This window comes from Balaenoptera physalus (genome assembly GCF_965194825.1).
Source record: "Balaenoptera physalus genome assembly, chromosome: 10".
Classification (NCBI taxonomy): domain Eukaryota; kingdom Metazoa; phylum Chordata; class Mammalia; order Artiodactyla; family Balaenopteridae; genus Balaenoptera; species Balaenoptera physalus.
The window spans coordinates 76,937,880-76,940,659 of record NC_138889.1 but is presented as its reverse complement, the minus strand read 5'-3'; the positions used below and the strand labels follow the sequence as shown (position 1 = coordinate 76,940,659).

Genomic DNA, 2,780 nt, shown 5'->3' with positions numbered 1-2,780 from the left:
GCCAATAGTGTCAGCATTGAGTTGAACTGAAGAACTCCCAGCTGGCAATGCAAAGGTGCTTGGTGTGGGAAAAAAATCCCACGTATTGGAGGGTCCCAGGGGGCTGCTCTGGCTCTGGCAACCAAACAGTAGAAAGGAGCAAAGATGAGGAGAAGGGCATGTCTTTTTCTCTGAGGGCACATCCCTGGAGTTGCACACACAAATTGAACTTCTCCACTGTGAGCCAGAACTCAGTCACAGAGCTGCACACAGCTGTGTGGGAGGGAAACCTTGTTATCCAGCTGGGCTTGCTGCCCAGCATGCATTGAAGCCAATACCATGGCACTGGCTTGTGATAAAAGAAAGCTTGATTGCAAGGTCGACTGGCGAGGGGACAGGAAGCAGGGCTCACAGCTATCTCCCCTATCCAGAGTTGAGGGTGAAATTTAACCGGTTAGGGCAATTTCAAACTTGGAAGCTGATTGGCTAGTCTGGAATCCGTCCATCTATAGGTAATCAAGTTACTCGTGCTGCTGGAAGCTGACTTTTCTTTATTGAAGGACTTCTTGCTTCGTAAAGGGCTCCGGTGGCAACATTTCTATTCTTTGAGTTCCGTAGACTAAAGATTCTTGGTTCCAGGCTCATCCTGGAGATGTGGGTTCCCATCTTGCACGTGCACAGTGCTGTCTCTAAAATAACTCCAGGTCTGATTAATCAACAACCTACTTAAAGGAAGCAAAACCAGTTTAAACTGGGCAATGCTTTACATTTCAGTGTAATCTGACTTCTGGGTGGTTCTATTACAGAAGATAAAGGGGAGAGTGGATAGTGGGGCAGCTCACATCCTCAGTCCCCCACACCCAACGGTCCACGTGCCTCTGTGGGGAAGCAGGTGATGAGTAATGAAAAAGGGATATTTTATGTTCCTCTTATGGATTTGCCTTGCTTCATTCCTCTGCTTTGGAAACAACGTATTTGTGGATCATTTGTGTACTTTTTTTTTTTAAGCCAAAGAAGGGTTGGAGAAGGAGGAGGAGGAGCTTGTGCTGGGACTGGATAGAGTAGAAGGCACCTGTGAAGGAGATGGAAAGGAAGCAGCACTCATGGTAGGAGGAAAACCAGCAGAAGTAGGTTGTCATAGAGGCAAAGAAGTAGAGGGATGCCAGTTCTCCCGAAACTTTAAAGAAGGCAGTCAGGATGAGAATACAAACTATCTGGCTAGATAGAAATCATCAGGGACCCTGAGAAGACCAGTTTTATTTGAGACAGGGGTGTAGGCCAAAAGGAAGGGAATTAAAGAATAAATGCCCCAGAAACAGAACCAATACACAAAACCTTGCTGTTTGCTCATTCAGTGGAGAGAAAGCATGCACTTCGATAAAGGATGTTGGGACAACTGTCTCTCCAAAATTATGTACACTTTTGACCCTGAGCTCACATCATATGCAAAAATTCACATGAATTAAAAACCCAAAACTTAAATGTGAAATACAAAATTTTCAAATACTTAGAAAAATACATCTTGTTGTAGATGCACATAGATTTAGTAGAAGTTTAAGAACACAGACAGGATAAAAACCCAACTCCTGCCTCCAAAGAGGAAGAAAGGGAAATGGGAGGTGGGAGTGTAGGGGACATGTTTTTAAATCTGAAGGACATATGACAGTGTTAACATTTGTAAATTCTAAGTGGTAACAACAAAGTTTATTATACTGTCCTTTGAACTTTAATATATTTAAACATTTCTCAATGTCAAGAAGTTAATAGGAGAAAGGAAGTGGAGCAACAGTTCTGCTCAGGCTGTTACAAGAAAAATGCCATTGACTGGGTGGCTTATGAACAACAGTAATTTATTCCTCACAGTTCTGGAGGCTGGACTTCTGAGATCAAGGCGCTGGCAGAGTCAGTGTCTGGTGACGGGCCACCTGCTGGTATACAGTTGTCTTCTCAAATGGAGAAGATGCCTTCCACACCCCGAGGAAGAAGTCAGGGAGCTCTCTCAAGCTTCTGCTGTGAAGACACTAATCCCATTCCCGAGAGCTCCACCCTCATGACCTAATCACCTCCCAAAGGCCCCACCTCCAAATATCATCATATTGGGATTAGGTCTCAACATAGGAATTTGGTGGCAGCAGGTAGGGTGGGAGGACACATTCAGTCTATAGAAGCCAGTTTTTTGTTTTTAATGAAATGGCATAACATAGCATTGAATGGAATAGAAAATCTCAGTGTATATTCCATGAGTAATGTTTTCTGAAATGTTTGTTTCTATTTCATATGTGTGTTTATGTGTGACTGTGTGTATGCCAGTGCATGTGTGTGAGTGTGGGTGCTTGTGTGAGAGTGTGTGTGCTTACACACTGAGTGTGTGTGCCCTGGGCTGCTTCGTAAAATGCATTTCTTACTATGGGTCATGGTCAAAATGTCTGAAAGTCACCGGAGACAAGAATAGTCAAGTTTTTCAATCAGGTTGGCTATAGACAAAAGCAGAGCAATGGAACAGGATTTGGAAAGGGATGTGTTGTTAAGGGAGGCTCTTGGTTTGCTTTTCCTTTTTTTTTTTTTTTTTTAAAGTCTGCTGATTCTGGAGCATGTCTGTGGGCTGATGAAAGATACATCCAGAGAGAAGGAGGGACTTCCCTGGTGGTCCAGTGGTTAGGACTCCACGCTTCCACTGCAGGGGGTCCAGCTTCGATCCCTGGTCAGGGAACTAAGATTCTGCAAGCCGTGCAGTGCAGCCAGAAAAAAAAAAAAAAAAAAAAGAGAGAGAGAGACAGAGAAGGAGAGTTTAGGACTAGAGT

At 44.0% G+C, this 2,780-nt stretch overlaps 1 protein-coding gene across 10 annotated transcripts in view; it reads right to left on the bottom strand.

The window, feature by feature from the left end:
• Nucleotides 1-933: 933 nt before the first annotated feature.
• The window catches only part of NAV2 (neuron navigator 2), a 761,975-nt gene continuing 760,128 nt past the window's right edge, over nucleotides 934-2,780 (bottom strand). For all 10 annotated transcript variants that reach the window (XR_014267924.1, XR_014267925.1, XR_014267926.1 and 7 more), the window contains one exon: nucleotides 934-2,697. The gene's annotated coding sequence lies outside the window, so the exon portion shown is untranslated. The remainder of the gene's footprint in view (nucleotides 2,698-2,780) is intronic.